Source organism: Podarcis bocagei (assembly GCF_964188305.1).
Source record: "Podarcis bocagei genome assembly, chromosome: 3".
NCBI classification, from domain to species: domain Eukaryota; kingdom Metazoa; phylum Chordata; class Lepidosauria; order Squamata; family Lacertidae; genus Podarcis; species Podarcis bocagei.
In genome coordinates, this window is record NC_138127.1 from 29,655,003 (window position 1) to 29,677,837 (window position 22,835).

Consider the following 22,835-nt stretch of genomic DNA (forward strand, 5'->3'; position numbering starts at 1 on the left):
TGATTAAAGAGGGTGGGGGAAAGGATAGTTTTGCTTGGGCTTCTTGTTGATCTTGAATACAGTGGTGCCCCGCAAGATGAATGCCTCGCAAGACGAAAAACTCGCTAGACGAAAGGGTTTTGCGGTATTTGAGCTGCTTTGCAAGACGAATTTCCCTATGGGCTTGCTTCGCAAGATGAAAATGTCTTGTGTTTTTTCCAAGTTTGTTTCCTTTTTCTTAACACCGTTAATACAATTGCGACTTGACTTCGAGGAGCAACTCATAGAACGCGGTGTGGTAGCCTTTTTTGAGGTTTTTGGTGATTTTTGAAGCTTTTCCAAAACTTTTCCGACACCGTGCTTCGCAAGACGAAAAATTCGCTAGACGAAGAAACTCGCGGAACGAATTAATTTCGTCTTGCGAGGCACCACTGTACCAGAGGGTCAAACTTGACAGCCTATGAACCACGTCTTTGAATGCTGACCATCACTTTAAGGCAGTGGAGTCAATCCCCATTGCAGAAGTGGTTTGCCTGAACCTTGCCTCTGGTTGCTGTTTTCATCTTGCAACCTCTTCCCCCAAGACATTTTTCTTCCACTCAGGCTCTGACACACATCTCAAAGTGTAGGGAAAGGCCATCCTTCCTGATTGCCATTGAACACAGACTGAGGCATCAAATCCTAAAACATCCTAAACATGTCAATGTTTTCCTGTTATCTGTGAGCTGAACTAGTGCAAACTTGATATGATGTCTATTGCATGAATACAATTCATGTGCATTAAAAAAGAAAGTGTAGGAAATAGCAACTACAGGGAGACCAGAACAGCCTTGGGATAATGGGTACTGGAGAGTGTTCCTGCCTCTCTTAAGCTGCTATTTGCAAGCTCCAATTGGCCCCAACAGAGGCTTCTGTTGAAATACCCACAGCAGCTTCAGAGAGGTGATGTTTATTTCTCTTCTGATACTGTGTTACATAGGACCAGATGTTAAAGTCGTTAGCAACCGACCCCAGCCAGCTACATGATTCTTAATCTACCTGACACAGGAATTAAATGAAGGTTTCCAGGAAAATTATAACAACATTTATCTACAAAGTAATTTACAAAATAAAATTTGAAAGTATCATTTGGTGGGGGGAGGAAAATTAAAGCAGAATAAAACTAAATGTAGCAGAACTAAAATGTGCCTTTTTAATTTAGTTTTTTTATGCTGCTTGCTGCAAAAAAATAACATTTAATTTTCTGAGAAGAAATATTCTTTACTTAAAATGAAATGAAACTCGGCTCTGCAAAAACAGTTTAATTAACTTAGGGCTGCATTATGCAACAAGAAGCATTTTCACAGAAAGACAGCAGATTTATCATCTGTAAACCTTTTGCCTCTAATTTATTTGTTACCTCATAGAGTTATAAACTACATTAACACTCATGCGTAGGGCTCAGCAATCTTTCAGAGCTCTTGAGCAGCTGCACGACAAGAGATCTTTTTCATTATTATTATTATTATTATTTATTTCAACTCAAAGAATAATGACTCTGCAATATCATGTGGTGAATGAGCAATAATTTGATAAACATTGTCGTTCAATTAGATTAGAGCAATTAATCTGATTCCAATTTAGCTGAAACATTACCATACAGGAATCCCTAGAGCCCTGTGAATAATCTCTAAACACATTGACACACTCAGCAGACAGACATTATCTCCACTCTTACTGTTCTTCCATATGGTCTCCTCCCATGGTGATGGAGGGCACCCTGCTGTTTCAATCAAATAAATGTCAATTATCTGAGATGGATTTTTAGTTCACAAGCTGAGGCTTGCTATTCAGCCAGCACATTTCCTGTTTGTGATCCTTTTCTGAAATGATCTCTCTTTCTTTTTCTTGGAATTGTCTCCAAACTCTGCTGCATCATTGAAAGTTGCCTGGGTTAAAATTGCAGGCGCAGGAATCAATTTCTGGCTGAGCGCAAAAGAGAAGTGGAATGCAGTGGGAGCAGGGAAATGGTGGCAGACTTCTATATGGATACACCTCTTCTGGCCTCTTTATATAGGTATTATAGAAGATATGCAACAGGCTATGGACTTGCCAGTTGCGTTGGCATGACAGCCCACCAGGGGCTTGATAAAACTTGCTTCTATTGTGTGCCTTGGATTGCATAGACAGGGAGGTTGACAAATGCCTGGGAAGTCAAAATTTGTGACCGCTGGGCTATAAATTATGCAGTGTGGTGAATGGAATTTTACAAGCATGGCTTCCTCAGTTTACTTAGCAAAGGGGGCATTTTAAATGTGCTTGACATACATTTGTGCAAACATGTATTTGTACATTTCAGAGCCAGGGAACCTGGGGGCCTCCCAGTGTTGATGGACTACAAGAGGTGTGTGGAACTTCTGGTATTCCAGAAGCCGTGCTTGCTGGGGCTCATGGGAGTTGTAGTTTCGCAACATCTTGAGTTCAAAAGGTTCTCCACACCTCGATTCCCAATAACTTCTACCCCTGACCATTGGCCATGTTAGCAGGCCATGTTAGCAGAGGCTGCTAGGAATGGAGTCCAACAACATCTGGAGGTCAACAGGTTATTGATCCTTGGTGTATATGAGCTCTGAGAATTGCTATCCAATACTATACTTTACTTCCTCATTTTTTCTGTCTGCTAGCAGGCTATATTCATGCAGTGGCACACCAAGGAAGTAATAAGGAATCAGATACTGAATCTGTATTATATTGGTGTGCTATAAATCATGTGTCTGGATCTTGATAAAGGTATTCCCATGCTGTGATTTTGCACATTATCAGCTGTGACAATAATTATTGGTTTTTTATTTTTATTAAAAAACCATTGCTTTGAAATATATTTTACTGTTGTGCTGTGTTTTATATAGTATTGTTGTAAAACTGCCCTGTGATTCAGACTGGGGGAAGGCTGGGATATAAAACATTTAATAAATAAATCTGGATTATTCTTTACTGTGGGCCTGATCCTGTGCTCCTGTGTTGCCTTCTCTACATTCTGATATGGTTGGTGCTCCTTGTGTGCAAAGCAGCTTTCCTGACTCATCTTGCACTCCCCAAAGCTATTATTGATGGTTGGTGGATATGCTGGAACAGTGTGGAGTGGGAGGCTGTAGCAGGATAGGATGATTTGGTAAGACACCCTTGCACAAGCAGAGTTCATACATACATCTTTGGATCCATAATATTCACCTCAGTTCATTTAAGGAAGTGTGGTATTTGCTTCTCTTTGTTTTCCTGATTTGGAAGATTACACAGAAATTCTATTTGCCACAGCAAGCAAATTTGCATGCAGGAGTTATATGAGCCTTTCAGTGCAAGATGAGATGCGAGATAAATAATGTGATGTATTTATTGTATTGAAGCTAAAAGTTTTAGTTACTTAGATCTACAGATTTCATAAACAAAAAAGTGCCACTTACCTAATGAATTTGGACACACTTCTCACTATTAATGGAATCACACAGCCTTTGCTCGAGGACATTGGGAACTACACATTCTTGTTGATGTTACTCAATAAAACAATTAATGCAATCAATTTGGTGTGATGTGTGTCTTGTCTTGTAAACCACTGGGTCGTTAACTTTAACAATGTCACTGTGCTCTCACTATCAAATTCAACTAAATTAATGTTCACGGAATAGGTATGAAGAATTCATTTTGCAGAGAGAAAATGTTTAATGCACTGATGACATTAAAGAAACAAGTCACCTAACCTTCAATTTGTTTGGAAGGGTTTTGGCAAGAACTGCATATCAGTAGAAGGCAAATAAGAAGAACAGAATGCACACCTAATGGCAGGCAGAAATAGCTCTTGAAGAAAAATGGGTTCTAGCAAAAAAAGACTCCTCTTCTACACACTCTTGTAAAGTCTGCAGGGAGGGAAGGTGTTGCTGTAGGTCAAGGGTGGCTAGCTTTTGTTCCCCAATATATTGTTGGGCTTCAGCTCTCAGCATCCCTGAATCCCATTTGTCATGCTGGTAGGAGCTGATGGGAGTTGGAATCCAGCATCCTCATAGCCACAGGGTAAACAAACCTGCTGTAGTGATCAGGCTTTGTATTGGGAGGTTTTGTGGTAGTTGCCCGTAGTTTCACAATACCTGAGATTTGGCCATGGGCTCCCATTCTAATGAGAGACATGAGTGGGACCTACAAAAATTCTATTTCTACCTTGCCTTAGTACAGTTGGGCAGGCAGAAGGGTAGCATACTCAGCCAACAGCTTTTGTGATGGAGTACTCTGGGCTATGGCTGCTTGCTTTTAATGGGGTCTGGAAAGGATTATAAAAAATCTGTTCCTGATTGCCTGTTGGAACATTTCTGACCTTTGCTTGGGTCTTCTATCTCCCAGGTGGCCTTTATTTTGGGATATTTGGATAATTTACTTGCTATGGATATGGGAAAAACACCTGCTTAGATGTGTGCATGTGGGAGTATTGGAAAGTATAAGAGTAGAGATGGCCTCTGACTGGGAAAGTCATGGTGGTGAAACTATGAATCCCCTCAAATGGGAAACCTGGAATACCCCAAACTCTCTCCATGTGGAAAATGGTTAATTTATCAGATGCAATTCCTGGGTGAGCTGAATTGCATTGGAGAAACATCTCATTTGGAGGTTCATACTAGTTTCTGTGGGCACAGGCTCGAATCACTCAGTCCACACTAGTCCGAATAGCTACTGGTCCCTCATGGCTCAAGTGTATGACTGATTTCCAACAGGAGCCATGTCGTCAGTAGGGATAGTATTCCCCACCTCTGTTTTACACCTGGAACTATATTGCCACCCCACAGTTTTCCATGGGATACTCAAGCTCCAAATATGCCCCAAATGAAGCCCCTCTGTTTCCTAAGACCATTTCTATAAAGGTAAAGGTAAAGGGACCCCTGACCATTAGGTCCAGTCGTGACCGACTCTGGGGTTGCGGCGCTCATCTCGCTTTATTGGCCGAAGGAGCCGGAGTACAGCTTCCGGGTCATGTGGCCAGCATGACTAAACCACTTCTGGTGAACCAGAGCAGCGCACGGAAACGCCGTTTACCTTCCCGCTGGAGTGGTACCTATTTATCTACTTGCACTTTGACATGCTTTCAAACTGCTAGGTTGGCAGGAGCAGGGACCGAGCAACGGGAACTCACCCCGTCACAGGGATTCAAACCGCCGACCTTCTGATCGGCAAGTCCTAGGCTCTGTGGTTTAACCCACAGCGCCACCCACGTCCCTAGACCATTTCTATGCTGTGCAACAAACTTGATTTGCCATGCTTCTCATCACTTAGCATCTTCACTTCGGTCTTGGAAATTGCTTTCCCCTTGAGTATCTTGCCCTTCTCTTCAGCCATATTCAAGTTTATCTATTGTTTCAATTAATTTCCCTGGTATGTGCTTTGGTCCACGTTGTTCAGTCTTCATACCTCAAGCTGTTTTAGGCTTTGTGGAAACACTGTGTGCATTGCAACATTGCTCCAACTCCAGTTAGTTCCTCCCTCTCATTCCCTTGTCTCTTCTCCATGTTCACTGTTTTCTTTTGGATAGTTAGGAACCTTAAAGGAACATGAAGCTGTGCTCTCTTGCATTTCTGCTTTTTGAAGACTTTTGCAGTCAAGCTTGCTGACTAAGAACGCAAATACGTGCAAAAGAAAGATTTGATCTAAGCATAAATGCTCCCCTATCACACTGGCAATACTTTAAGTATGCACTGCTAACATTTTGCTAGCTTTTGTGAAATAATGGCACTGTGTAGTTGATTTCTGTGATACATTTCTTTGGTTCAGCAACCTTGTGCAGAATTCTCTTTTCACACTGTTATTTCCTTTGTCTCCCCAGTCTGATTAATCATCGGTTCAATGTATTTGTATTGACTGGGTCGAAGATTTAATAACTCTCCCATGTCAGAGCTATGTACAAGCCCTTCCCAAGGGCATTCACTGTACCATCTCTGCTCGCACTGTTTACCCACCCAGCTACATGGTTTAATATTAAAGGGCAGACGTAGCTTCCCTTTCCATCTCCTCCAGTGCACGAGAACTTGAAAAACATAGTAAACATTACAAAGAAACTTCAGGATAACTTGGTATACCGTTCAGAATTCTTTCTGACCTTGTTTAATAGATAGCTATGTACTCCAAACTTGCTCAGAAATCAAATTAAGTTTCAGGGGTCTTCTCTACACAACAAGTTTACCGCAAGTAAGTGCTAAGTTAAAAGTGTTATGTAGAGTCCAAATTGTGAAACAGAAACACCTGGGACTTGATGAATACTAAGGCTGAAAGAAAAAAAGGGGAGAAACTGCTCCTCCTAATTCTTCTCAAAACACTGCTTTCTGAAGTTTAACAGTGAAACTTTTCTGGATACACACATTTGGTAGATACTCTCTCAATATTTAAAACTGAGCATTAGAATTTGACATCCAAAGACTTCTTACAATAGGGAGCCAGCCAGACTGACTCTAGAATTTGGAAGATCCTTGACATCCATCTCATTGTGAAAAGATCCACACAAAATTGTTCTGCAAAATTGTTAATGGCCCCATGTTTCATCTACACATCAGATGAAACTAACTCCCACTGTTCACATTGAAAAAAGGGGCTTCTGGAGGCAACAAGAATGTTGTGCAGTGCATTACAGCGGTGTCGCTTTCAGTGCTGTTAGCTGCAGTGAGGCTTGCTGACTTCATTTTTGTGGGGGGGGGGGCCTGAGGCCTGAGCATATAATAAATGATTCCACTACTACCACCTTCACCACATCTCCTTGTCTAGGAAGTATTATCAGTTACTTGTTGCAGTCTTAAGTATTCAGCTTCTGACTCTCAGTGGCAGCCTTAATGTTCCATTATTATAATTTTCTTTTGGAATTGTTGTAAAGTAATCTTTCTTTCTCGTATTCAAATATTTGCAGACAATTAGCATGCATCACAGAGATAGCTGGCTCTGCATAAGTAATAGCCACAATGTCGACTATGTCTTTCATGCACCCTGGTTTTTGTGTAAAAACATTGTAGTACTTAGAAGGCTATATTTATAATAAAACTAGTTATTCAAATGTTGGCTCTATCTTTAGTGGAAGTGATGGACTCTTAGCTGAGGAGGTGTCTTGCCCCAGTGCAAAGGATCAAGGTAACAAGTGAGTTTTTCAGTAGGGCAAGGAGCCAGAAACTCATTAGACAACAACAATACATGTGCAGGTAGAAATGTGGCAGCAGGAATGTGGGAGCTATTCTGTATATTGTGTCCTGCTGGACAGAAGTTGTATGTGTTCAGTGCCGTAAGCTCTTGGCACTAAGGACACAAGTTTGTTTCGTTGAGTCAAGATAACCAGAGAGAGTCAGTGAAGTTGCTGGATGAGGTCTTAGGGACATGAGAGCGCTTTCCCACTCCCAAGTCAGAGTGCTATCACAGAGATTGAGGGTCTTGGGAATGAGCGGACTTTGGTCTTTCAAAATTCAGTGGTGCTCTGTGCAGGGCCAAAATTCGGTGTACACTCCCACCTCTCACCTTCCATTCTGCTCAATTCACTAAGTCATAGTTATGACACCTTGTGGTTCCCCCTAGGCTTGGTGCTCAGTGCAGTGGAACCTGTTGCCTTGCCCAAATCCACCTCTTTCTAAGGAAACAAGGTCATCAGTCTGAGGAAGATGGAAATGATCCATTAGGAAAAGGGGACCCAGTGCAGAAGTTCCTTTCTACCCAGGCACCTATTGGGTACAACCCACAACCCTCCAACTCATTCTATTTATATGTGGTGGGCTGGGGGCGGGGATATCATCTCAGTTTTACAAGCCTAGCTGGTATGTCAGTATGTAGTAAGAGCATAACAAAAGACCTGCTGGATCAGGACAAAGGAGCATACAGCTTAGTATCTTGTAACCACAGTGGTCAAGCAGATATTCATCGGAAGCCTGCATGCAGGACCAGTGCAGCAAAACCCCTCCTTCCTTGTGATTTAATTTCTTTAACCAAGATTATAATATTGTATACAATTATATATTAGTTACTGAAAAACTGAAACACGCCAGAGTAAATTGTTGTAATTTCACAGCCTTCTTTCCTGATAGTAGGGGTAGGATCCCCTATTTTCCATTTCCTCTCTTTTCTTGTCATGGTTGACAGCTGCCATTGGCTTTCCTGACAAACTGTTGAAACAAAAAAATTGCTTTACATTTCCGTCTGTGAATTAATGTGGAGATCAGGTCAGCGTCTGCATCAATATTTCTTACTGCCCAAGGGATAGGATAGTACTAATCAAATCTGGAAATATACCATCACCAGAAATCGAACATGGCATGTTGGTCTCATAATGCCACTGTCACATGAGTGCTTACAAATGTTACAAAGTTGCTTTGTGTACTGTAAAAATTGGCAGAGAAAATAATTATCCCAGTAAAAATGGCTTTTAAAAAGCAATGAGTAAATAAATACATATATTTATATGCAGTGGGGTTGCTGTTAGTCAATTAGATTTGGCAAGATGATGACATCACAGATGATAAATAAAGCTAAGGGGGCAATGCCCCCATTCCAAATAGCTTCAATTGACTGCAGTGACATCATCACTTAACCAAATGTGATTAACTACACCATGGCCTCACTGTTTCCAGAACGAAAAAGGTCACTACAAATGGGACTGAAGCAATAGCTATGCAAATTTGTGACTAGCAGCAAATTGGCTCAAAAATTGTGAGTGTGTCTGTAGCTCTCAGGAAACTTTTAACTTCATAAAAAAGTCCCTTTTTGCACTAAAATTCAAATCCTGAATTCAGCACAGCAATCTTCTGTATTGTATTTTTATGTATCTTATTTAGCATTTTGCCTGCTTAAATGTGTAGAGGTTCTCAGTGCACCTGACCTCTAGCTGTAAGAAGCTCTTTAGCATGAAAGAGCTACTGGTCACAGGTTCACAGTTTTTCTCTGCCATGAACTTAACAGATGGCCTTAGGTGAGATACTCTCAGCCTCACTCCCCACTGCCTTCCCCATTCTGGATAATGATACTGACCTGATGCAGCTTTTGCAAAGATTGTGGCAATAATTCATGTGAAGGACTTTAAACACTCTAAAATGCTATATAAATGTCAGATATTATTATGCTGAAAACCAAATGTGTTTACACACACACACACACACACACACACACACACACACACACACACACACATAAATAAAAAACAACCTGTATCTTCTTTAGCATATGAAATCCTTTAAAAAATGTTTTCACTTAAAAAGTAAGTGGTATAAGTTTTGTAGCTATCATACAGAACCTATTAATGCAAGAAGTGCTGACAATAACAACAAAACAGCCATAAGCCAGGCTAGTTTACTTCTGATTAGAAGTAAGACTTTTATTCCAGAAGTCTTCTAAAGCAGAAAAAGCTGGGGGGGGGGGGGAGGTTATAGTTACCTAGGCTATAGTTGTGCAGGCCAACCCTGCAAATGTCTACTCAAAGGTAAGAACCTCTGAATTCCACCAAGAGCTTTCGTCAAGCATTTATCCTGATTTACTTTCAAAGCTTATGTTGAGGTTAGATATGCTTGTTCTTTTTAAGGATTCATTCCAATTTGTTTGTAGATAAATTAATGAGTGTCATTCTTTATACACTTGCATGGCATCCATACATAGCACCTTAGGGTGAAGGGAGGGTAGGTGAGAAAATAATAACAGTGCTTCCTGTCAATCATTAATTCACCTCAAACTTTCCAGTGCATTTTCTCATCACTTTCCTAACTGCAAAAAATGGATTTGTTGTGCCTGGGTGACAGAATGCTTTAATCCACTTTAATTGTGCAAACTGTACAACTGTACATTGTATGTACATTTTGCTTCATAATTTTCCTTCCAAGAGGGGACTTCCTTCCTTCCTTCCTTCCTTCCTTCCTTCCTTCCTTCCTTCCTTCCTTCCTTCCAGCTAAGAATATGGGGCCCTCTTATAGACATGGATCATTGTGCAGTTGCTCCAAGTACACCATTATAATCCAGCCATAGAAATACAAAAAGGATTGTGGGACAAAGAAGACCGAAAATGCAATCATATGTTCCTCTTTCTTCATCTGGTAAGCTCTCAGCTTCCTACCTACTTTGAGCACACCTTGAAATAACAAACAATTTGCTTTCCTAATGGCTATTTGTTTATTGCATTTGTTACTTTAAAAAAGGAAGCTAGATTTAGAATTAGAACACAAAAATACCTTTAAAAGCCCTCCTGATTTAGCTCACTGCAGTCAGTTTAAAGATAGGCATTTGAACAACTCTGGGGTATCTTTTTCCCTTTAGGAATTTCTACACAAGAGAAGAACAGAAGCCACATATTGAGGGAACAATCAGAGCCATTTGGGTGATTGCATTTCTAGATTTGACAGGTAATTTTGGACATGACCATAAACCTCTATATTTTATTAATCCATTCTCTGCAGGATGGGATTTCTTTTTCAGAAAACTGTGATTACAACTGCAGACCTACTTTTTCATATCTTTTTGTCTGTGGCACTTAATATGCTCACAGTAAGACACCATGTACAGCCAATACACCCATGGGCTCAAATACATTGCTTCATTGAGCTGTAGCTTGGTTCATTCAATGGTTTTTCAATCTCTTGGTGAATTTCTTAAATAAAGCGTGCAATCTTTTCCTTATTTCCTGCTTTCCTCCCATCCCAATATAGCGATAATACAGACAGCTGCTAATACTTTAAATATGGAAGCTTTTCTTTTGAACAGTTATTACCGAGAAAGCCAGCCTCAAATGCCATTTAATTCTTCTGATTGCTTAACATGGCTCTGTAAAACAGGCCATCTTAGATGTTGTGATAGTTATAATTGAGCGTAAAATTCTCTGCAAGGATAATACAGTAGGTTACTGGGATTCGTGAGGAGTTAGCACAAGATAAAGGGGTCAATGAAGGGTGAGTGGAATTTGATAGGATGCCCAGTATAAATATCCAGATGAAACTACAGCTAGTTACTCATTTCTTGATATCATGCCTTGACTGGTGGGGGTAGGAATCCCCCTCCATCAGGCTGTTCAAGGCTTTAAATAGTCATTCATAATAAGAATTGTGATAGAATGATATGATTTCACCACACAGAAGAAACAAATCTGACAGCTGAAAACAGGCAAGGTATTAATCTCAGAACACCACATAAGGCTTTCTTTTCTTCCCATTCTGCAGTAGGAACAAAACCAGCTTCTCTTGTTTTTATCCCAGCTCAAATGTCATTGCTCAGGGAAAGGGTGATGAAGGAAAAGGAGAGAGAGAGAGGATGAGATGTGACAGGAAAACAGAAAAAAATGGAGCCCATTTGTCCCTCTCAGTCTGCTTGAGGCCTAACGTAGTAGACGGCTTCACAGTGATTACATTCAGCCAAAAGAGCCCAACAGAGCAGCTTGCATACTGCATTTGATCATATATCATGTGAGCATAACTGAGTGGAAAATTTCACAAAGTACAGTCTCATCACTGAGCGAGGCAATTATTATGTTTTTTGGTGTCGCATTTGGTCTTTGATATTTTCTGACATGAGGAGTAGAAAGGGACAACTCTATTGTCCATAGCAGAATGGGTCTCTGCTCCAGTTTCTTTGAAGAAACCACCTTTTGGCACGTGACACATGGAGTCAGGTTTCATTCTCTTGGAGAACTCTTTTAAATACCACCATAAGGTTACAAGGGCTAATTCCCCATTCTGACATTCCTGGAATGGGAACGTTAATGGAAGAGGACTCTCAGCACCCCAATTCATACCTTATGCCAACTGTTACCTTTTTCTTTTGCCGCTGCAGAAACCTATGCACCCTGACTTTGGTGTAACTCCCACTGAACTAAGTAACTTTATTCGTTTTCAACAATAATAGATTAAGTTTATTTTAACATCAGTTAAACTAATATTATAGGGTGGATTAAGCTTCTATTACAGTTAAACCACTGGGTTTATCACAGTATATTTTTCTGAATAAATTCTGTTGGCCTTTATCCCTAGTTCTGATGCCATAGCAGACAATAGAAAATCTCTAATTTCCAAAGGGAAATAAAAACTTCCCAGATGCTATTTAAGAGCCCTAGAGCACCATAAAATAGCCTTTCCATTTATGTTCCACAAATTTACCAACCAAGATTATTTGACCTTACTTTTGTAGGGTACTACTAATCATGGATTAGTTTCAGACATTTCACCTGTATGGGCATTTGCCTGAATGCAACTGAACTTAAAGTGGCGAGAGCACATAAGCCACAAGTCCACCAGTTCCACTTCAGACCTTACTGTGTTGAAAAGGAAGTTCTGAGGGGAGATTCTAAGTATGTTCACCTAGATGTCCTTAGAACCCCCTTTCAGAACTTCTCTCTTAATAGATGAAGGTCTGAATTGGCAATGGTGTGCATGGGGAAATTTGGATGAGGACTGTGAACACTGTCCTGCCCCCTTCAATTTTTAGCCTGAACGCATTCACCTCAAATGTCTGAAAACAAAGCCTTTATCCTCTCCCTATCCTTTCAGGATATCCAAAACTCAGCTTACATATTTCCCCAGGGAAATATTCGTGCATATGCTGTCTCTTCATCTAGAGTAGACACATCTTCCCAAAGGAATAGTTTTGGATGTTCTTTGCATGCAATCTCAGGTTCCCCTCATTTCACTTTTTTTAAAAAAAGAATGGAGCTAGTCCTATCAACATTCTGAAGATGGTAGACACAAGCATGTAGGAATTCAATTAAAAATGTCTTCCAATTAGAAATATTTTTCTGTCTTTGGAAGATCATACAATCTGAGCATCAAGCACCACCATTAACCCAATATAGCTCTCCCCCACTTTGCTAGTTAATATATCATTTTCTTTTTGCTATGTGGAGCTTGGATAGCTCATTTCCTATTATTATGTTCTTTTTCACAATGAGTCCTACTGACAATTTGCATAATGGAATTGTAAAGCAGGCCCAAAGGTAAAAAGAAAAGAAAAGTCTAGGTGTCTCTGATTATGTGGAAGAAGATATTCACATATATTAAAACAGAATTGAAAGAGCATGGCTTTCTTCTGGTTGCTTAAAAGTTAGGATTTAGATGATGGTGAGATCATGGTAGAATCAGATATGACTTTTTATCCTGGGCTAAGTATAACTATCAGTATAAATTGGAAATTTATATTGAATGTCTTTCAGAAAACAGATAAAGCCGCTAAATCAATAGAAATGTTTTTAAACCTGACTTAGGTTTGATCTTGTTGCCATAATAGATTTCTCCCTAAAATAAAAATACAATTGTACAGTTGTTATTGCTCTTATTTCATTTAAGGTGCATTGAGTATTTTGCTTCTCAATGAGCTTTAACTAAAAGGAACTTACAGGCCACTTAGCAAATATGGTGATTCATGGCAAAAGTTCAGATCCAAAGCACCATACACTCTTGCATTAACTTGAATGTAAGTGGTGCACAATAAGCATGCAAATGTGGATCAAAGACTATGCAGCAGGCCAGGTTCTTATCTGCCCTCACTCCATGGGTCAGCTTTGACAGGTGGGCAGGGCCACCCACCTGACCATCATCTGACATCATAATGGTAATTAACTATTTAGCTGAGTTGGTAGAGCATGTTGGGCAAAAGATTCCTGCATTTCAAGGGTTTGGACTAGATGGCCCTCGTGGGCCCTTCCATGATGTCAGGTGATTGATAGGGGTGTGTGTGTGTGTGTGTGTGTGTGTATGGGGGGGGGTCCCGTCCACTGGACAAAGTTGGCCCATGGGTTGGGGGGATTGAACTCTACATGCATCAGTTGATGTGCAGAGTTCAATCCTGCTTTCTAAGGTTGGGAGAGTTCTCCATGGGGAAGGTGGTCTCAAACAGGACCAAAGGCTAGAGGAAAAGACTTCACCATAAATAAGTAAATTAAGTGTATTGTGGAATCTAGTTGTGGATGACCCTGGAAATCTTGGGCACATATTTAAAACTGTCTGACTCTTCTTGTTTTCAAGTCCAAATTAGGGTTGAGCTTTCACAGTTGTTCTCCCTCTGCTTTGTTTTATAGTGGATACAATATTAATCACCTTAACACAGTTACCCTAATAGCGAAAAGGGAACTATGATCTGTTGTAAGGAATGCTTTGCAACTCTATCTATCCCTTTCTCATTCATTTTAATTGCAAGGCAATATTTTACATTATTGGATAAGGAAACTTTAGGATGTTTAATTATTGAGCCTATAAAACTACTTATGTTGTAATAAGGTTTGCCTGGGTATGTATTCAGGTTTCCAGTATTTATGTGTAGGTATTTGGATATAAACTAGGCAGCTCTGCCCCGTTCTGACTAGTCCTGCAATTCTTGTTTCCTCTTGGTGTCTCAGTGCAGCCTCAGACAACCTCCACTGTTGCTATTACCATACTGGAAGTTGTACGGTACATGTGCAGTATGGTTCCCCATATAAAAACAATAAATTTCATAAATGTACCAGAAACAAAGGGTGGGACATAATGGGGTAGAAAGTAAGAGTGGCTTTGAATTGTCAAAAAACATAAGAATGGGTTTTTTTTGAGGGTGGTGGTAGTTCTGAGCTTATCTTAATCTGCATCCACAATGTTTTTTTAATGGTACACAGGTGATATAAAGTACACAAAAGCCCTATTCACACATTTACTCACACGAAGCAGCAGAAGTGGGGTGATGCCTCTGGCTCCACCAATAACATTTACTGTGGAGGACTTTGTGTGGACAGCTACTGATGCAAAGCTATCCCTTTTCAGACTCCTGTGTTCAACATGGGAAGGCCATGGGAAGCATGGCAAGAGGACATAATTTTGAGGACGGGGCCATTGCTACTATGTGTGAGTGTCCTGCATAAATGCATGAACAGAGCTAGAGTTAAAATGGGCTCAAAGCAGGTACATAGATAGGAAGCTGTCTTATACCAAGTCAGACCATAGGTCTTATCTAGCTCAGGATTGTCTACACTGACTAGTAGTGGCTTTTCAATATTTCCGGCAGGAGATACTGGGGATAGAATCTGGGGCCTTCTGCATGCATAGCAGACACCCTGCCACTGAACTGCAACTTAGTGCATCCATCAAGGTTTTCTCCCAGGGTTTAGCCTTAGGGAGCTGAAATGAATACAATATGGAGTTTCCCTTGGCAGCTTACCTATGCAGGCACAAGAAACCAACTGCTGAAGAACCATAGACAAAAACCTTCCTTTTTGAATCTATTAGTAGCTATTCCTCAGAGTGTGCTCCCTTCCTTCTGTCTGGGGTTATATCATGACACATGGGAGGCAGAAGGAAGTGGGAAGAGCAGCTTCTGGAGGGCAGGAGGCCCTCGTCTTTCAAATCTCAAGTCCCACTGACACGAGTGGGAGCTGAAGGTGCCTGGTACCTTGCAGGACTGCAGCCCTTCAGAACGGCATATGATTAATACATGTTATGAATATCTATTAAATGTTACAGCAGGTTGGTGACACTCAGCCGTATCGCTCATTTATTATGAGCAGCTCTTCAGTTATAGGCTGAACAGGGGGTGAGAGAGCAACTGCACTGCAGTCTTAGATTGATGACACTTCTAAAAATTGTCCAAGCATGTGTGCAAAAATCTATCAAAATAAGAGTGTAATAAATGAGAAGGTAACTCTTACTGTGCACAAAAGCTGCAATCAGGCCTCATTTCTCCTCCTCTATACAGGGGGAATAAACAATAGTCTACATAGGTAAATAACAATCTTGAAAGAAAAGATGGTATAGAGGAGGAATGGCACAGCTGTGTCAAGAGTCGCTTCTTTGTCAGGGTCAAGTTCTCAGCCTGGTGTGAGGAGCTGAACTGTAGCCACATCCAAATTGGGCTGTTAGAGGATTTCTTGCCTCAGGCCCCTCAAATTAATGTGAATAACTTCCATTAATCAGCAGGGAGCTATTCTGAAGAGTTAACACTCTGTAATGAAGGTTGTGGTCCTGCAGGACAACTAGATTGACAATAATGGAGAAGAGGCTGGGTTACTTACACCTGTCAGCAAGATCATTATGAACCAAGCCTCCAAGCCATATTGTCTGCTAGGCTGGGTACATGTCATATATTGAAAGCATATTCTCCTCTCCCCAAGAATCCTGGGAACTGTACTTCACCCCTCATGGAGCTATAATTCCTAGCACTATTAACAAACTACATTTCTGAGGATTCTTGGGGTTGTGCTTTACATGTTTGGTATTTGCACGCCAGGCACTCCTGTCTTCATTTGCACAGCCCTAGTTGTGATGTTTATAGATCATCTCCAGAATCAGAGACAGCATGCCTCTGAATACCAGTTGCTGAGGAAAAACAGAAAGAGAGGGCTATTGCTCTTGTATGCTGCTTGTGAGCTTTCCATAGCCATAGGTCTTTGGTCTGATCCAGCAGAGCTCTTCTTGTGTATTTAGGGATGTTTCAATATCAAAGCATCTTACCTATGTTAGATAGCAGCACTGTACTAGTTGGTGCATGAAAGGATTGTGGCACATTTGAAATGAAAACACCCTCCCAAATCATTACCAGCCAGTCTCTTTGAAAACTTGAGATGATCTTTGGAAATGGTAATGGTTTGGAAGAAATGTTGTCTGGATTCCCTGCAGTAAATGAGTGATGAATAGTGTCAGAGCCAGTTTGATAGGCTGCTACACAAAGGCTAGTGCAGAAACACTCAATTAACACGTTTAGCATGGAACTGTGCACTGCTTGGTTGCCAGTTTGACAGTGTCATTTAATAGGCAGCATATGTGGCCTTATGCTGTACGCTTTTGCCATGGCTAAAATGGAAGAAATAGATCTTCACAAGCAATTTAGCACAGCAGAAGGAAGGAAATGTAGCTGTCTGGCATTTGTTTTCATTTCTGAATCTAATTGCAATAGATTTTGGACTAACGACACAGACTATGACATTCATGTTCTATACGTTTTGCAAAAACCTGACACCATTGGGGAAGAAAAGCTACAATGGTTTTTATGATTACACATGATAATACACACATAATAAAATACTTTTAAATAAAGCTGATCTTGCCTTTGACCATTAATGCTGTAGTGCAGGAGTGCAGGGCTGAGAAATCTGTGGCCCTCTATGGAAGGGCCAGCCAGTATGGCCAATGGTCAGGGACGGTGGGAGTTGGGGGTTCAATAATATCTGCAGTCATGTGGCCTTTAGCCTCACTTTATGCTGATGGGAAGAAGAAGTGGGAAAGGGAGTGGCAGAGAGACAGAGAGAGGGAGGGACGGAGGGCAAAGGGGATGACTTTGGACTCAGTTCCTGCCCACCATCTGCATGAGGACCCATCCTCCACTGGCATGCAGACCCTGACAATTATCTCAAGATAATGCAGTCCTTGATGGGCATGGGGGAAGGTTCCCTACCCTGCTCTTAGCAAGAAGCAGCGTTTGACACACTTGAAATAGCATACCTGCTTAGTTTTGGCATAGTTTCCCCCACTCAGTTACATTTGTCCCTAGACTGCACCACTGTGCCTAGAATGCATATTATGTCACTGAACCCTCTGTGGCATACAAAGTACCTCTTCCACACATATGTGGAGGAAAAGGGATTTAGCTTATCTGTCTTGGTAAATTTTAGTTTTCTCTTTGCAGATTTTGTCTATCCAACAATCCATAGCTTCAAGTGATAGAGCTCCGAAACAGGTCTGTCACCACAGTGAGAATATGCCTTTATTTCAATACAGGCGCATTTGTTTCCTCTTTAAACAGGGCTTCCCTTCTTTAATGCTGCTATAAGATTGACATTGAAGGAAAAGCAAGAAGTAAAATAATCATTTTCATTCATCTGTTTGGTAAAAAGACAATTAAATAAATGCTCTGGCTGATGAGATCTAAGTACTTACGCTTCTTCATGATGGAAAGTGAACACCCACTTCAGATTAATATTTTGTCGTGCAGAATGAATGTAAAGGTGCATCAATTTGTCTTTACTGTCTGTAATGGAACAAAACTCGTTTGATCAAAAAGTACAAAACCTACATTTACTAAGCATTTTGATCCATTGCCCCTCTGCCTATGATGAACACAGTATTTAATTTTAAATGTCCCAAATAGCAGAATAAACACCTCCTGGGTGCAATTTGTTACCATTTCCTGTAAATGCACATGCCAGAAATATAAGCATCCATTTGTATGCTTGAGTCTTGCCCATTGTGGCTAGTAAAATCTAGAAGAGGTTGGGCCAAGGAGCTGATTAATATCTCCTTGTGTGAGGGGGCAGTCCCAATCCATGTGAAAAAGGTGCTAATAAGACCATTCTCTGGATCTGAATAATTATAGACCAGTCACAAATGTTCCCTTCCAGGGCATGATTCCCAAACAGGTCCAATCACTCTGAAATAGATGAAATTGATTTTCTAGATCCATTAATCGGGTTTTGGCACTGAAACTGTCTTGGTCACCCTGTATGATGAACTTGTATGATAAGGCACCTGTTGATTCTCCTTGGTCTCCCAGTGACTTTTGATACAATTAATCATGGCATCTTGGAGTGGCTGTCTGACTTCGGAGTGGATGCTGCTGCTTTGCAAGAACAAGACTTGCTGAAGCAGAACCAAGATGGTTTATGCAAGGGTGAGTCCTGTCTCACTAACCTATTAGAATCCTTAGAGATGGTCAACAAGCACATAGACAGATGTGTTCGAGTTGACACTGTGTACTTGTATGAAGTATACTTGAGTTCTGCACTAGATATGGGGGAATCCTGAGTGAATCAGGATTCCTCCTTGTGTGAAGGAGCTTAGCACATGTGTATGACCCCTTCACACAGCTACTGAATGCACAACAGACAGGGGGTATAGCAGGTGGTTGTATCAGTCGTGGAGGATGGGACTAGCTATCATGTTCCTTCAACAATGTAATGTGTATGGGTTGCTCGTGCGTAAGTTGCCGCCTCTCCAGGCTTTGTTGCCTTGCTAAACCTTTCAGTCTGGACAGCCCTTCACTTCGTGGCTGCCTCAGTCGCTAGCAGAATCCATCAGTGGGCGTTTCTTAAATCTTTTCCAACATAAAAGTTATTTGACACCCAGTCTCCTCCTACTCTCTCTGCGCGGAAGTCTTCTGCGCAGGGTGGGCGTGGGTAGCGGAGGACCCGTGCTCTCCCCTCTGGTGTCCGGTGAAGAGTCCTGGAGCAATCTCGCTGATTCCCCCATCAGCCCCTCTTCCTGCTGGGCCCTTCTCCAGCATCATTTGAGAGCCTTCCCTCCGCCTCTAGCTCCGATGTCAGTTCCCTGACAAACAACATCACATGTGTTTTCAGAATGTGAAGCAGATCACCTGAAGGCCACTTACCACATCAAAGCGAGCTTCTGTTTTCCATGCTTACCTTGATACTCAAAATATCTTTTTTTTAAAAAAAGATATTTATTGAGAATTTTAAAGTTACAAAGAAAAAAGAAGAAAAAAATAAGAAAGAGAGAAAAAGAAAGAGAAGAATAGATAAAAATAACAATTAAACAATACAAATCAATACAAAACAAAATCAAGAAGAAAAAACAAAACACACAATGCAACACAATCAAAAAACAAAAATATACAACAAATTTAAAAACAAATCCAATATTCCCAAATCCTTAACTTTCATTAACTTATTTCATTGGTCTCCTCACACCTCCCTTTTTTGTATTCTAGTTGTTAATTATCTCAGCAAATCCTTTCTATCTTTCACAATATTCTGTCATTAAATGACCTTGATCTATTTTAACCTTATCTTACCGTAAAAAACCTTAACACTTAAAACTTAAATCTTATTTATACCGAATTCTTTTAACCATAACATATTCTTACATAATTCTTTTTAACATTTCTGCTAAAGCCAATAAATTTCATTCCAACATTTTTCTGATACTCACTAGTTTTGCGATACTTTTCTAAATAAATTTTTAAAACTTTCTTCCAATCTTCATCCATCGTCTCTTCTCCTGGTCTCGGGTTTTGCCAGTCCTTTCTATCCCATCCATCTAGTCTATCAACCTGGTGACCTTATATCCGAGGCTCTTAAGTCTTTTCCATGTCCCTTCCGCAGGTCTTCATGTTTATACCTGTACTTTACTTTGTCTTCTGCTCCTTTCACTCTGGGAGACTCCAACTTGACAATATTTTTGTCCCTTCTCGACAAGTCAGCCCCCTTTCCATAGTCAACACTGAAATCCATGTGGTATTTAAAAGCATGTTTCAAGGCCCCTCCAAAATTAGGGGCCCCCACAACTCCGAGCTCCCCCCGGCCTAAAGCCAGACTTGAAAAATCAAAACATCTCTGCATGGGGGGGGGGGTCCATCCAGCCCCCCATCTCCAAACCAAGCAGATCTCCGTCTCTCCAAATCTGACTTTTTCCAGGTTCATTCATCAAATCCAACGACTCATGTTCCTGCTGGGCCACAGCTCCCTCCATCTCTGCCACCCAAGGTCCAGCAACAGCCTCCTCCCTCATCTCATCTGTCAAAGCACATTCCTGGGTTAATTCCTGAGTGGGTTCTATATAGGTACCCACTGCCTGTCCAAAATTTCCTATCGCAACTGTCATTAAATCCATTTTCTCATGTAACTGTTCCAATAAAGCACTTGTCTTGCAAAAGGCAAGCACCAGAGCCTCTGAGCACATTCTTGTTCAAGGTCGAAGTCTGGTCCCACGATCTTAATCTTTTACAGCTGCAAAAACTCCCCAGTTCGACTTTAATAACAGTTTCACAAGCTCCCTCTAGGGGAAACAATTTCTATTTGTATCCATCTTCCCCCCCCTTTTAAAGGCAGATTTAGCAACAAAGTTTTCCTTTTTCGGATATTTTGTCAATATTTTGTTTCTTTTAAAAGTGAAAGGGAACAATGGAATCAATATGTTTCTGTTCTTTTAACTATCTGTCAAAGACGTTTGTCCATAATCAATGGGCTTCTTCAAAACGTCTGTCTTGACACCCCGCTCCCAGGTTCAAGACGGTGGAAAATTACCTTTCTTTACTCTCTCTTCTGCAGGTTTAAACAGTCTAAAAAAGATTCCCCCCTCTTCTCCTGCTTCCAAGGGGGGTTCAGTAGTTTTAAATGATGAAAATTTAGTCCTTTAAAAATGACTTTCTGAACTCTAGCTTGCCGTGTCTTTGCTTCAATCTATCTACAAAAAGAGGAAGGCAGACTTCCTGTTTAGACCTTCCCGCTTTTGATGCCTAATTAAGAAATTTCACAGTCCAATTTTCCGTTCTACTCACGGGCAGTTGTTTGAAATCCAATTGTCCACAGGAAAAAAGTCTGTAATTTATCTGTGGAGAGGGTCTGGGTTTGGGGAGGAGGGCTATTTTCCAGATGTCTGGCAGGCGGGACAAAAACCGACACCAGAACCAGAGGCACACAGAACGCCATCTCCAATCAACCACACCAGACCCAAACCCAGACCCTCTCCACAGATAAATTACAGACACCATCCAGTAGCCAAACCATAGTGGCACCTCCGGATGCTGCACCCCCCTGCAATCCCTACACAGATCTGGCTGGCACAGGACACAAAACCACAGCTCGCCCCTATACACGAAGCCAAGCCAGAGCACAACTAAGTGCAGTACAGCCATCTTCTCAGAAAAAACTCTTCACAAGCTCAAGAGGTCAAGACACGAAAGCTTTAGCAACTAATCCACACCTAATGACCCTCCTAAGTGGTACTCAGAATATCACTCAAGAAATCACTCAAGATATCCCTCAAGTAATTAATGAACAAAAGAAGAAAAGACACACTAACCTGGGAACTTCCTCTCTGCCCAGAACGTTGGAGGCTATACACCACACCCCCTCAACAGTATTTATAGGAACTCAAACACTGAGATCCTGCTCTGTTCCAGTAACAAGAAGCCGAAAGCACCAGCCTGAAGATGACGAGTGAGACCTCGTCGAAACGTCGCCTAGACACCCCAACTCTTACACGGGAAGACACCCGAAGACACCAAAACCTGCATATATATATATATATATATGATATTTATTAGAAGTTTAAGAATTACAAAAAAAGAAAAAGAGAAAACAACAAAAAATTTAACAAGACAAACATTACATTACAATACATAAAAAGAATAACATAAAAAACAATACAATACAGTAAAAAAGAACAATAACATTAAAAAAACATACATCCAGTATTCCATATCTTTACCTTTCATTTACTTGTTTTATCGACCTCCTCACACCTCCCTTTTTGTATTCTAATTCAATTAATTTTCCCCGCAAATTCTTTCCATCTTTCTCAATTTTTGTTCTATAATTTATCTTAATGGTTTAACCTTACATTTTTCTTTTTGGTCCATTATCAATCAACTTTTACTTAATTCTTTATTACATTCCTGCTAAAACCATATAACTTCATTCCAGCATCCTTCTAACATTCATTAATTTTGCAATGTTTCTGTAAATATACTTTAAATTTTTTTCAATCTTCTTCCACCGACTCTTCTCCCTGGTCTCGAATTCTGCCAGTCATTTCCGCCAGTTCCATGTAGTCCATCAGCTTCATCTGCCATTCTTCCCGGGTGGGTAAATCTTGTGTCTTCCAGTGCTTTGCAATGAGTATTCTTGCTGCTGTTGTAGCACACATAAAAAAAAGTTCTATCCTTCTTTGGCACCAATTGGCCGACCATGCCCAGGAGAAAGGCCTCTGGTTTCTTCAGAAAGGTATATTTAAATACCTTTTTCATTTCATTATAGATCATCTCCCAGAATGCCTTACTCTTTCGGCATGTCCACCAAAGGTGAAAAAATGTACCTTCAGTTTCATTACATTTCCAACATTTATTATCGGGCAAATGGTAAATTTTTGCAAGCTTGACTGGTGTTATGTACCACCTGTAGATCATTTTCATTAAATTCTCTTTTAAGGCATTACATG

General features: G+C 40.7%; 1 long non-coding RNA gene across 4 annotated transcripts in view; it reads left to right on the forward strand.

Moving 5' to 3' along the window:
• Window positions 1-22,835, forward strand: part of LOC308583036 — a 266,940-nt gene that overhangs the window by 28,994 nt on the left and 215,111 nt on the right. For all 4 annotated transcript variants that reach the window (XR_014006007.1, XR_014006008.1, XR_014006009.1 and 1 more), the window contains exon 2: window positions 10,258-10,343. This is a non-coding gene — a long non-coding RNA (uncharacterized lncRNA). The remainder of the gene's footprint in view (window positions 1-10,257; window positions 10,344-22,835) is intronic.